At 43.3% G+C, this 14,410-nt stretch overlaps 1 pseudogene; it reads right to left on the bottom strand.

Moving 5' to 3' along the window:
• Positions 1 to 12,109: 12,109 nt before the first annotated feature.
• On the bottom strand, positions 12,110 to 13,112 carry LOC148130379 (uncharacterized; annotated as a pseudogene).
• Positions 13,113 to 14,410: the final 1,298 nt, after the last annotated feature.

Below are 14,410 nucleotides of genomic sequence, written 5' to 3'. Positions count from 1 at the left end.
CCTTCTGGGTTCTGTTCCAAGTGGGGAAAAAGACACTGGAAACATGGAGGCTGTTTGGAAAGATGGTTTAATGGTGGACAGGACCACATGGCTTGGAGCTCCAAAGTGAAAAGGATGATCACATGCTTCAAGATGTTGGGTGAAGGAAAAGAAGGGGCAAGATGCTAAGACACCCTTAGTTTTATACCCTCTGTTGGGCCCCACCTTAGTGTTTCATGTTCCTGTATAAGAAATGCATCCCATTGGCTGTCAGACTCCCAGGGGCGGGGTTTTTAGCTAACTTTGTAGGCTTTGTCTGGACCATATGGCTTTACCTGAGTGCTGGCTGATGCAATCTTCCCAGGCCATATGGTGAGATTGGTAGAGGACTTTGTTATGTAGAATACTCTGGCCCAGGCCTTAATGACCCATCCATTAACAAAGGTGGGGGTGAGCTTCTGCTTCTGAGGTGAGTTTCTGCTTCTGAGTTTCTACTTCTCTTTTAGGGGAAATATTCTGCTTTTTTAGTATATCCTAAAAATATTTCATTTTCCTAGGAGAGAGGCGGGTTTTAACTTCCAACAGATGTGAAATAAATTTAATTCAAGACAAACTAACAAGTCTCACCTGAAGCAACATTACTTGCAACATCCTATCAAAGAGGGAAACACATTTTATAGTGTAGGAATCTTTTGATTGAAAGCAGAGATTTTGAGATTGTAATAATACATCATTATAAATCAGATCTGGAAAACAATACAAAAGAGTAAAGGGAGGGCAGTTTGGTATAGTGGTTAAGGCATCAGGCTAGAAACCTGGAGATTGTGAGTTCTATCTTAGGTATGAAGCGAGTAGGTGACCTTGAGCCAGTCCTACTCTTTCAGCCCTAGGAAAGAGGCAATGGCAAACCACCTCCAAAAACTTGCCAGGAAAACTGCAGAAGTTGGAAGAAATCTCCTTGGTTTGTTACCCAGCTGGGAAGCAGTCACCGGCGCTGAGAAGAAATTGACACATAAGCAAGCTGCCAGAAAGCGGAACTCTTTAATTCAGGAAGGCAAGAGGAAGGAGTGACACAGCTCAACTGGGCCTACAAACAAATTATAAAGCAATGCCATAATAAAGACAGATCATCTCAATCATGTTCCATAGTCTTAGAATTTATTTTGAAACCATTTTTGTGATCTGGGAACAACTCTTTGGGATTCCAGTCACAACTACTGAAAATCAGATGCATTACTTACTGCCATTTTGAGGACAAAACCCCAGGAAAATATAACGTAAAGATTTCTTTTATTCTAAAGAAATAAAAAGGATGGAAGAAACCCGTCACTCCAATATTTTTGAAAACAACCCTGACCAATGCACAGCACCTTTTTAAATTTTTTTTTTTGGGGGGGGGCAATTATTGGGTGGGTACTTTTAAAAACAGTTTGATAAATTTTGACATTTGAGTCTGGAGAACAAGGAGATAAATAATGCAGAGAGAATGGCTGAAGTGATGTCCATACTGGGTTTAGGAACTCCAATGACTGAAGTTTGGTGTACAGTAAAAGAATGCAGAACGATTGAGGAAGATCCAAGAGGATTGTTTGCCCATTAATGACTCTTGTTTAAGAAATAGAAGCTGACTTTCCTTTGCTTTTCTGCATCATAAAGAAAATACTTTTCAATCCTTCCCCTTCCCATCCCTTATTAACAAAATAATAGCACACACTCCTGGACCTACTTACTTCTGCAGCCTCTTCACTTGCCATCAAAATGTTTTGGTGATTGTCTACACTTCATGACTAGGCTGGTTTTTTTTTTTTGCAGAAGTTGATACAATCCAAACACAATGATTTTTGGGACAAGACATCAGGACATGTTCTCTTCAGGTCATAAGCTACATTAAATATGGCAAATTGACTTACCATGATAAAAATAAGTTTCCATGAAATTATTACTTTCACCATGAGATAGTTGAGCAATTTGTTCTGACAGTTAATTTTTAGAATTCATTTCAGCAATTAGTTTCAGCAATTTGTTTAAAAAAAACATAGTTTGAGCAGTTAGCTTCAGTATTTGTTTTAGATCTGCCTAGATAATCCACTTCAAAACTGAAAGAAAGTAAATGTAGAGTTAATAGAATAGTTTCTTGGTTAACTCTTTTGGAGGAAAAGACCTGTATAGACACCATACTTCGAGAGCAAGATATGCAAATTGTTGAACTAAATGGCAATGGTGCCAACATTAGCAATAGTAACAGCACTTAGACTTATATACCACATCACAGTGCTTTACAGTCCTTTCAAAGCAGTTTATAAAGTTAGCATATTGCCCCTAACGATTTTTCCCTATTTTCTCCAATTTTTTCTCTATTTATTTTCAGTCATGCTACCTCTCCAAACTCCTCTATCTCTTTTAATAATTTAGAAATTGTCTCTAACAGATCTATGATAAATGCCAACTCATCTGCAAATGCTTGTAGTTTATATCTTTTGTCTCTTATCTCCATTCGAACTGGACTCTCTTAAGAAGATTGATGGAGATGGGAAAATTATACCCAACTGGAAAACAATTTGGAGTGGACTTTTCTAGAAAGATGGATCGATTTTCAAAAATACATTTATTATATCTAACCAGATAAGAGATTTTGCACTTTGGTTTACAAAAACACAGTCTCAAACAATGGGTAGAGTGGAGATATTTACAGCAGAGGTTTAGAATATTGGAAGATAAGTGAAAATTCCCAATAAAATGTTTAAGGAAAAGTTTTATTACTAAGAACCAAATGAGAATATTTGAGCCTGGGTGGATCAAAGATGATTGTGATGATTTGTGGCAGAAATGTAGTTGCTGTAGACTTTCTACAAGTTAAATACAATAACAGTAATCTGTTATTGTATTTAACAGGAGGCTTTGAAGTTTAACTTTGTAAATAAATAGGCACCACTTCTGGTAAGAGCATTCTGTGTGCCTTGGCACATAGCCATGTTGGTCACATGACCACAGAAATGTCTTCAAACAAAGCTGGTTCCCTCAGCTAAGAAAAAAGAAATGAGCACTGTTCTGTATTAACATACTCCAAAAGGTAAATTCTGATTGGTCCGCATGAACTGCATTCTGATTGGCCTACTCAACAACCGTGATTGGCTTACTTAGAATCGACCACGATTGGCCGAGCCAATAGCGGAAGATTCAAAGTACTGTCATTGGCCAACAAGCCACAAGCAATCCCTATATGAAGGGCTGCCGCGGCTCCAAGATCTTGCACAGGTCTATACAATGAAATAAAGAGCTTGAAGTACACTGGTCTCACGTCTCTGATTGGAACCGATCTACCCGATCTAACACTGGCAACGAAGGTGGGATCGTGAGACAAGAGACCAACTGAGCACGTGGTGAATCGACACTGAACGACCGACGAGATGGCCAGCAGCAACTCGCCACCCGCACCCTTCGACCAGGCAGCCGAGGACTGGGAATCATACATTGACCGATTCCTAATGTTCCTCGAGAGCAGCAATTTAAAGGATGCCAATGGACAGAAGAAGAGGGCCATGTTCCTGACGCACTGCGGGTCCGCAGTGTTCAAGATGGCCAAAGCTCTAGCCAAGCCCACAGACGTGAAAGAGATGGACTGGCCCGACCTCAACTGGCTACTGCGAAGCCACTATGCCCCCACCGTGCCCAACCTCATCAGACGGCACAAGTTCTATTGGAGGGATCAGAAAGAGGGCGAGAGCACAGTGACTTTGTGGCCACACTCAGGAACCTCGAGGGCATGCGTGGGTTCACCGACATGGACGAGGCTTTGCGAGACCGCGTGGTCCTCAGGCTCAGGGACCCCATCCTCCAAAGCTGGCTGATGGCAAGGGAAGACATCTCAGTCACCGAGGCCATCGCCGAAGCAACTGCAGCCGAAGCCACCAAGCAGTCCACGGCCCAGATGTGGCAGATGAACGCAGCAGACCGACCCACAACTGTGGAAACGGCACCAACCCCAGAAAGATGTCCAGAGGCCAGCCACAAGGCCACCACCACACACCACGGGGACCTCGACTCCTTCTCCGATACCGAGGATGATGAGGAGGCGATCCACCGACTGCAGGCGGAATGAGACCGGTGGGAATGGTGAGGTCGTAAGTCGGGGTTCCAGTGCGCCGGGTGTGGAGGTGACCATCCCCGCTCAGAGTGCCGATTCCTCGACGCCATCTGTTGGCACTGTGACAAACGGGGGCACATCGCCAAGGTGTGCCGGAATAAGAGGAACCACAGCCCCCGACGATGAGATGGCAGCCCCTGGCGATGAGACGACACCCCCAGGACCAGAGACCGACACGCCGAGAGCCGGTGGAGCCGGGACGGGAGGAACAAGCGGTTCAGCGAAGCCCGGCGCAAAGAAGAGACCCATCAGACGGTCATCATCGGGCACTCAACTACCCTCGACGCCTGGAAAATGCACATGGAGGTAGATTCCAGATCCTACCTCTCCATGGTCTCCTGGCATACAATCAAGCACCTGGTGCCTACCATCCACAGGCGCGAACTAGAAAACCAGAAGCTGACCCTGAAAGATTATCAGGGAAACCGCATTCCCGTGGTCGGGATTGGACATTTTAAAATAACATTCAAGGGGCATGCAGAGGTGCTTCCGCTCACCATCATGGACAAAGACCACCCAAGCCTCCTGGGACTACAATGGTTCATGCCATTGGGGATCGAGGGCATCAACCACGTGGCCGAGGCGGACTGGGAAGAAATGCTCATGAGGGACTTCCAGGAGGTCTTCAACGGCGACCTAGGCAAGTACCGGGGGTCCCCAATATCTTTCAACCTAAACCCGAACTTTGCCCCAATCCGCCTTAAGCCACGGCAAGTGCCATTCACGCTCAAGCCCAAAATCGATGAGCAATTGGACAAGCTCATCGTGCAAGGGGTCTTAGAGCCGATAGACCATGCCCGGTGGGAAACCCCTATAGTCACCCCGATCAAGCCAGATGGGTCAGTGAGGATCTGTGGTGACTACAAGGCCACCCTCAACCATGCCCTGCAGCAGAGTGCTTACCCCGTCCCAGTGGTACAGCACCTTCTGCACTCACTGGGGGGAGGCAAAGTCTTCACGAAACTTGATCTGGTGCAGGCATACCAGCAGCTGCCAATCGACGCCGAGACAGCAGAGGCGCAAACCATCGTAACCCACTGGGGGACATTCTTATGCAAAAGACTCCAATTCGGGAGTCAGCATTGCACCAGGGGTATTCCAGAGCCTGACGGAGAGACTATTACAAGGTATAAAAGGGGTGGTGCCCTACTTCGACGATGTGCTAGTGTCAGCTACAAATAAAACCCAATTGGAGAGCCACCTAAGGGAGGTCTTACAGAAATTCAAAGACACCGGGCTAAAAGTGAAAAAAGAAAAATGTCAACTTTGCACAGAGAAAGTTGAGTTCCTGGGGTACCTTCTAGACAAAAACGGAATCCACCCCACGGAAAAAAAGGTTAAAGCCATCAAAGAAGCCCCTAGACTGCGAAATAAAATGGAACTGCAGGCTTTTCTTGGACTTACTATTTTTTATAATGTTTTCCTGCCCCAGAAGGCGACCACAGTGGAACCCCTTCATAGGCTGCTGGACAAAACAGCCACCTGGGCCTGGGGGAAGTGGGAAGAAAATGCTTTCAAACAAATAAAAGACCTACTAACATCAGACGCAGTCCTCAGGCAATACAGCGAGACCTTACCATTGACCGTGACCTGCGACGCTTCACCCTTTGGTGTCAGAGCCATCTTCAGCCACACACTGCCAGACGGGAGAGAAGCACCCATTGCCTTCTTCTCAAGAACGCTGTCCAAGCTGGAGAGGAACTACAGCCAGCTGGACAAGGAGGCCCTAGCAGTAATCACCGGCGTGAAGCATTTCCACGAATACCTATACGGTAGGACCTTTTCAATTATTACCGACCACAAACCGCTGCTAGGGATACTGGCAGGGAACAAGGCCACCCCGAACATACTGTCACCAAGGATGACAAGGTGGTCCGAGTTCCTTGCTGCCTACAGCTACCAACTGACACACCGACCCAGGAAGAACATCACACATGCAGACGCGTTGAGCCACTCCCCCCTGCCTGACCTGGAGGATGACCCGGCACCCACAACATCGACACTGCACATAGAGACACTACCCAATCCACCCCTGACTGCATCAGACATTGCCAGAGAAACTAATAAAGACAAACGGCTGGCACGGGTCTTGAATTGGGTGGGAAAAGGGTGGCCGGAAACCGACGGCGGCGAGCAGTTTAAAACCTTTCGAAACCGGCAGACCGAACTGTTTACGCAGAAGGGTTGCATACTTTGGGGGGACAGGGTTGTGATCCCTGAAACTTTACATAAAAGGGTATTGACTATGTTGCATGAGGGGCACCCGGGCATCGTCAAAATAAAAGCCCTGGCCAGGAGTTATGCCTGGTGGCCAGGGATGGACAAACAGATTGAAACTTGGGTCGCCTCATGCAGAAAATGCCAGGAATCCAGACCAAGCCCGCCCTCCGCCCCAATCCTAGAATGGGAGACCCCCAGAGGACCATGGTCTAGGATCCATATAGACTTTTCCGGACCTACCAAGGGACAGACATTCCTGATAACGGTCGACGCTTACTCCAACTGGCTGGAGGTGAGCACCATGAAATCCACCACCACGGAGGCCGTTATCAAGGAATTAAACAGACTATTCACCACCCATGGTCTACCAGATGTGCTAGTGTCAGACAACGGGCACAATTTACCGCACTAGCATTCAAAAAATTCCTGGCGGAATGGGGCATACGGCATGCATTGACAGCTCCCAGCCATCCGGCGGCGAATGGGCGGGCGGAACGCATGGTCCGTTATACAAAAAACGCCATAGAAAAAAATCAAAACCGGGGACATACAGGACAAAATAAATAAAATGCTATTAATACAACACATAACACCCAACACAACGACCAACAAAAGCCCAGCAGAACTACTAATGGGAAGAAAATTACGGTCCCAGACTAGACATACAACCCCGAGAAACCCCCAGACTCATCAAGCAAACACTGAACATTTACCCCAGGAGACACGGTATACGCCAAAAATTTCACAGGGGACCCGCTCTGGGTACCAGCAAAAATAACCCAGGTAATGGGCCCCTGGTCGTACCAGCTACAAACGGACGGCGGAGGAAGCTGGAAGTGGCACATCGACCAACTAAGGTCAAGAACAACCACCGACAACACGGAAAGCACACAAACACCACAAACAATCACTAATAAAGAAACCAGAGAGGAGGGGGGAAACCTCAAACAATAAACAAAGAGGGGAAGAAAACTCTAAAACACAAACCGAACACCACCAAACCAAAATAAACCAGCAATACTCACCGGCAGATGACGACCCCTCAGCAGACGAACACCCAGGAGCTTCACCTGCAAGGAGCAGCCAAGCCAGTTTAACCAGCCCGGAAAGACCAGGTGGGAACAGCGGAACTGGCAGCTCAACTGACCCAGGTAGACCGGGTGGGAGCTACCACAGTAAGCCCGGCTCACCCTTCCAGGCGGTTCCATCAAGAAGGACAAGAGCGATGAAGAGTCCACCCGAACCGGTCGAAGACGAAACAACAACTGAGCTGTGCAGGTCAAATAGGCAGGTACGGAGCCCCGCCTATCTGCGCGACTACGTAACCACGTCCCGTAGGACTGAACCAAGAGGGGAGGGGTGTTGTGTATTAACATACTCCAAAAGGTAAATTCTGATTGGTCCGCACGAACTGCATTCTGATTGGCCTACTCAACAACCGTGATTGGCTTACTTAGAATCGACCGCGATTGGCCGAGCCGATAGAGGGAGATTCAAAGTACTGTCATTGGCCGACGAGCCGCAAGTAATCCCTATATGAAGGGCTGCCACAGCTCCAAGATCTTGCACAGGTCTATACAATGAAATAAAGAGCTTGAAGTACACTGGTCTCGCGTCTCTGATTGGAACCGATCTACCCGATCTAACAAGCACCACCATCCCAGAGTGAGACATGACTGGATAGAGGAAACCATTTCCTTTTTAATACACCAAATCCTATATTGGAGCAACTTACAGAGGAAGCATGTTGAAGCCCTCACACAGAACATATGGTATTACACTAATCTAAATATGTATGAACAATTATAATTAGTTTTCTTGTCCAAGAGAGGGCACCATTGATCCAACCAAAATTAGCAATATGTACTCCTCTTACTTCTCACTTGGGTTTCCAGTAACATGACTGTAGATGTTCCCTCAATAATTTAGCCATGATCATTTGTACTGAAAGTATGTATCCAATAGTATTTTAATTAAGTGTGTCAGGTCCTGTGCTGTGTTCTTTACTTTTGTTTTGTAGCCTTTATACAAAATGGCTCTAAATTCTTCATTAGACATATTAAAACCATGGTTTTCTTCTGTGATAGGGCACATTTCTAACCAGCATTGATTCTTAAATGGCAATCATAATGTAGATGTATCTTCATTTAAGGCACTGAGAGCATCTTGACTTGTTTTGATTTTACCAAGGTGAGGGATGAGATTAAATTGGTGTCCTGAAATGTGAGAGTTCAACAGGGCAACACTAATTGTTTATACAACTTAGCTCATAGTAAATTTGTAGAGCTATTTTCTATGTCCAATTCCAGACTCAGAAAAACAAGGGGAATAGACAGAGCAATGGCTCATTTAAAATATATCAGATTAGAAAGCAAGATGTACCAATGTTGTCATTCCTTTTCCTCCTGGTTTGATGTAATTGGATTTGATAATCATGAACCTTCAAGGAGAAGACCCTGAAGAATGAAATTTGTTTATGTGCATTGCATATATTTAATTTCTCCCATTATGCATTCTGTCTTAAGCCTTAGGATAATATATGAAGCAGGCCACTGTATTTTAAAAACATGTTTTAAGGCTTAATGAAACTTACCCAACTTTCTTTAATTGACAAATTGAATGAAACCATGGCTAAATACCATATTTGAATACTCCCAATGCTGGTCCCAAGTGAGCTTTGTGATTAACAGATCCTCCCATTAGCATATACAGTATTAAATCCCTTCTCCTATTATTTTTTTGCCATGGCTATAAAGTTATGTCAGGTGGAGACCACAATCACATGGGAATTGTCCAATGGGGGCACATTAACCTCCTTTAAAATGACCTTGGAGTAAACATAGGATGTCCTTTAGCAAAATGTGAGTCCAGTCAGGGAAAGCAAAAAAAGCATGAAAAAGAAACCTCTATCAATAATCAGTATCAACAAACTACTGTATATTGAATTCTGGTGGTGCCTGTTTCCTGATCTATCTTCCCTTGGACGGTTGACACCTCCCAACTTATCTGCAAAGAGAATCTGATAGACAGTATCTAGAATCTGGCAAACAATTGTTTTGATAGCTTTTTCCTGAGTGGATTGGAATTTTCATTCAAGGTATTAAAACCAATCATTGAAATATAAATCCAAAGACTTCCACACACATATCTAATTTGGCCATTGACTCCAATGGCAAAATACAAGGGAGAAAATATTTTGATTGGTTTAGAAAATGATCAGAAATACTGTATATTTATGTGTGTGGAATGTCAAATAAACATTTTGAGGAGATTTTAAAGAGATCCACTCTAGTCCAATCTCTTCTATCTTAATATTATTTTCCCCTTCACTGAAACATCTACTTGATTCCCCTTTCCTTTCTATATGTTTATAGCCTTTTCAAAAACATTTCTTTTTAATGTAAAGTACTTATGGATAAGATATTCTATCTCAAATAATGATACAGAACAGGAGGTATCATGTTTTGGGTTCATCATAGGAAATGCTCTTCTTGGGTTCCATCAAGGAAGTTGATGACTGGCATAAAAACTGTATTGTCTACCAGTGGGTACCAATGAAGTTACTGATCTGAGAAAGATGAGGATAATGATGACATCTTGATTGAATTTGCTACACAAATGACTTGAAAAAACAACAGATTTTGCCACTGGGGTCAATAGTTCTGAAAATGGGCTATAGGGTGAACATGAAATACTGAAATATTCTGGCTGTTTTTATTTTATATTATGATGATTACGATGATTATGATGATTATTATTTCTTTTATTCATTAAACATGAAACTCAGTCAACTGAACATTTAAAAATGTATCACAAACACCAATGATTGATGCTAATGGTTGATATGGGTTGTTGCCAGCGTCCTAGGCATCAACCATCTTCTTAAATTATTATTATTATTATTATTATTATTATTATTATTATTATCATTATCATTATCATTATCATTATCATTGATTATTATTGATTATTTAATCTTTAATGAGATTCACAGCCTTTGGGGCTAGTTGGTAGCTCAATAGCTCGAGTCCTAACCAAGGACCTAGGAACTGTTCAGGTAGCATCAGAGGATATAAGCTGTTCCAAGTAGGGTGGTTTTTTTGTAGAATCAGGGTATTCAAGTCTGTTAAATTCAGAATTTCTGAATAGCAAGGCAGCCCTTTAGGTATTGCTCCAAGGGCTCCAATTACAATTGGAATAACACACGATTTCTCTTTCCAAAGTCACTCAACTTCAATTTGTAAGTCCTGATACTTTGTGATTTTTTTCTTGCTGCGTGTGTTCAATTAGTGCATTACCAGGTATTCCATTACCAGGCAATGTCAATGAACCAAACCTTTTTCTTTTCAACTATTGTTGTGTCAGGTGTGTTGTGGGCCAAGTGTTTGACAGTCTGAATTCTGAAGTCTCATAATATCTTGAATTTTTCATTCTCCAGAACCTTCTCAACCTGATGTTCCCAGTAGTTGTTACTATACTCAAATCCAAACTTTTGGCACAGTTTCCAGTGAACGATTTTAGCAACTTGGTTATGTTGTTCTAGGTCAGTAGTCGCCAACAGGTGGGCCATGGCCCACTGGTGGGCCGTGAGAAAATTTTGGTGGGCTGCAGATAAATCTCACCCCCAGAGAACCCCCCCAAAGCAATTAATCCAGGCTGCGCAGAAACACAAGGCTGCTCAGTGCACATGGCCCGTGGGAATCCTCCCCGCCCACTCACTCCTTACCCAGTAAACTTACCTGCTAAATTGCTATTTTTCCTTTTTTCGACCATCTTCTGTTCTGCTGTGCTGGGAGATTTAGATTAGCTAGGAAGCAGGAAATGGTTTGATTTTTTTGCTTTCTAGATAGTCTTTAGATCTTTGGCTCAGCACAGCTGAACCTCCCTTAAGACTGAAGGTTTGCTTGCAAGCAAATTCAGTGCAGACTCATGGGAAGCAAATTTGAGACACTGAGCTAGCCGATGGCAGATAGAAAGATCACTGAATGATTCTGTGAGCAACTCAATTTGCCTGCTTTGCCTGATTTTGGATAAAAGTTGCTTTTTTATATAAAAAAATTCAATATTTACATACATGGTGTGTTGTGAGTTAATTTTGTGAGTTTGCTTGCAAGCAAATTTTATGTGACAGACTGAGCTAGCCAATGGCAGATAGATAGATTTCTGAATGAATCTGTGATTCTGTGAGCAACTCAATCTGCCTGCCTGCTTTGCCTGATTTTGGGTAAAAGTTGCTCTTTTTTTAATAAAAATGCAATATTTATATAAATATTTATAATATTTACATACAAGCCATGCCCAGCCAGTCAGATGACCACCAAGCCACACCCACAAATTATGCCACACCCACAGAATCAGTTAGTGGTCCCTGGGATCTAAAATTATGAGTTTGGTGGTCCCTGAGGTCCAAAAGGTTGGCGTTCCCTATTCTAGGTAGTCAGTTTGTGAGATTTTGCTGCACCCACTGATTAAATGGTCAACTATTTCATCTTTCTCATTACAGAGGCGGCATTTGCTGTTAGTTGTGACATGCTGAATCTTTGCTTTCATGCAATTTGTGGCTAAGGCTTGTTCTTGAGCAGCCAAAATAAAGCCTTCAGTTTCTTTTTTCAGTATTCCTGATTTTAGCCAATTCCAAGTAAGCTATATTATTATTATTATTATTATTATTATTATTATTATTCACAAAAATGACAGATACACAGCAAACGAGATAACCATGCTGCAGTTCGTATCACAAATCACTAGTCAAACACTTCCCAAGTGTTTAGGACTGCGTGATGTATTGGCAGATTATGCGAGCAGATCCCAGTAAGGTGGCCTTCTGCAGCTGACCAAGGGTGATCTTGTCAGCGCCAATTGTTTTTAAGTGCTTGCCTAGGTCTTTAGGCACAGCACCCAGTGTGCCGATTACCACTGGAACCACCTGCACTGGTTTATGCCAGAGTCTCTGCAGTTCAATTCTCAAGTCCTGATATCTGGTGACTTTTTCAAGTTGTTTCTTGTCAATTCTGCTGTCACCAGGTATGGCAATGTTGACGATCCACACTTTTTTCTTCTCTACAATCGTAATATCCAGGGTATTGTGTTCCAAAACTTTGTCAGTCTGTATTCAGAAGTCCCACAATAGTGTTGCATGCTCATATTCGACCACTTTTTCAGGCTTATGATCCCACCAGTTCTTTGCTACAGGCAGATGGTAGTTGTGACACAAGTTCCAGTGGACCATCTGAGCAACTGTGTTGTGACGTTGTTTGTAGTCAGTCTGAGCTATTGTCTTGCTCAGTATGTGATCAATGGTTTCATCTGCTTCTTTGCAGAGTCTGCATTTGGGGTCATCAGCAGTTTTTTCTATTCTGGCTTTGATTACATTTGTTCTGATGGCTTGTTCTTGGGCTGCAAGAATCAGGGCTTCTGTTTCTTTCATCAGTGTTCTGTTGGTCAGCCATAACCAGGTCTTCTATTTATCTACTTTTCCTTGGATCTTTTCAAGGAACTGTCCATGCAGTGCTTTGTTACACCAGCTGTCAGCCTGAGTTTGCATCGCTGTTTTTCTATATTGATTCTTGGTTTGCTGCACTTTGAGCAGCTTCCTCTTGTTGACCTCCATCAAAGCTGGTTCAACACTGTCTTTCACGTAATCTGCCAGAGCATGCTTCTCTTCTTTGACTGTCTGCTTTACTTGCAAAAGTCCTCTGCCGCCTGCTTTTCTCGGCAAATATAGCCTGTCAACGTCACTACGCGGGTGCACTGCATAGTGTATGGTCATCAGTGTTCTTGTTTTCCTATCCAAGCTGTCCAGCTCTGCCTGTGTCCAGTTTATGATCCCAGGGGTATATCTGATGACGGGTATGGCCCAGGTATTTATAGCCTTGATGGTGTTACCGCCATTCAGTTTGCTTTTTAGAAGTTTTCTGACCCTTTGTGTGTATTCTTTGCTGACCACATTTTTCACATGCCCGTGCTTGATATTATCCAGCTGCAGTATGCCCAAGTATTTGTAGGCTTTGGGTTGGTGGCACTTGATGGTTTGTCCATTGAGCATTTCAATTCGGGTGCCCCCTGCATGTGCCACCCCCATGGGGTGCCGCCTTGACATGGCGGGGGGCTTAACTGTTCCAATGAAGCTGAGAGCTGTGCTGGCAGTAGTGCAAACTACCAGCAGGTCCAACCATGTCAGAGAGGTCTAGACCGAGGAGCAGAACTGAGTGCACCCAACAACCCATGCAATGAATCATGGTGAAACACAACTGAATGAAGCCTATACTGGCTCGGTCATCGCCTGGGTTAACAAGGACCACGTTGCGTGTTGGGGAACCTGGGCATTCATCGACAAGTGGGCTACAGGCCACGGGTCCCATAGCTGACCAACCAGGCCATGGGCCTGCAGGGCTACTGGAAGCTGAACAACCTCAGAAGCGGCAGAAAGACACCATGTCAGAGAACCGCACTGTAATGAAATAATAATAATAATAATAATAATAATAATAATAATAATAATAATAATAATAATAATAATAATAATAATAATAATAATATTCACTGACCAGGGTCACTGTCCTGAAACACAGTGATCTGGTTATCTTCGATGCTGGAAGATTGTGGCCCTTAATTTTTTGTCAAGTTTTAAGTACCACTCAGTCAAAATGCCTTTTTCTTCTCCTATACGTAAGTGATAGATAAGTGATAAGATACTACCAATCCTTGTTGTTGCAAATGGTGACTCTAATCATTTGACATATTTCTGATTGAATTGTCATAATCTATTCCTTTCCCTTTCATTTCCATTTAACCTTGCACACATACTTTTTAATTTTCTGCAGAACAGAGCAACCAAAATGACTGGGGAGTTATAGAAGCTTCCATACAGGAAGACCTAAATCATGTGGTGTTTTTATCAAGGTAATGATATCAAGGTAAATAATCAAGGTATAGTCAAGGTAATGGGATGTAGGAGAACAAAAGCAAAGTATATAATATCACACATAGCTGAAAAATAAGTACAGACAGAAGCTTTTTTTCCACTTCAACAAATAATCTATTGAACCTAAATGCAGATTTTTATTT

The sequence above is a fragment of the Notechis scutatus genome, chromosome 5 (assembly GCF_049901735.1).
Source record: "Notechis scutatus isolate UNSWTSFEM ecotype Mainland chromosome 5, rNotScu1.2, whole genome shotgun sequence".
Classification (NCBI taxonomy): Eukaryota; Metazoa; Chordata; class Lepidosauria; order Squamata; family Elapidae; genus Notechis; species Notechis scutatus.
Note: the sequence above shows the minus strand (reverse complement) of the source record. Positions and strands in the feature narration are given on the sequence as shown.